The sequence below is a fragment of the Penaeus monodon genome, chromosome 28 (assembly GCF_015228065.2).
Source record: "Penaeus monodon isolate SGIC_2016 chromosome 28, NSTDA_Pmon_1, whole genome shotgun sequence".
Lineage (NCBI taxonomy): Eukaryota > Metazoa > Arthropoda > Malacostraca > Decapoda > Penaeidae > Penaeus > Penaeus monodon.
This window is the reverse complement of record NC_051413.1, coordinates 19,063,664-19,063,895: the sequence shown is the minus strand read 5'-3', so window position 1 is coordinate 19,063,895 and position 232 is coordinate 19,063,664.

The window sequence follows — 232 nt, the reverse complement described above, 5'->3', positions numbered from 1 at the left end:
CAGTCTGGCTCACGTGTCGCGATGTACACATTACTTAGACATTATCCAACTCGCTATCCAAAGTCCTTGAAACTATCACGACACTGCACGACACAGCCTGAATATCTGTCAGTCCTCTTCTCGTGGTCAAAGTTATATCAAGATTATTGTCAGTTTTGTGTTGCAACTCCATTTGCACTTAATGGTGATATGTTTGTGTTGCACTTCAGTTGCAAAGCTTCTCGTTCGTTAG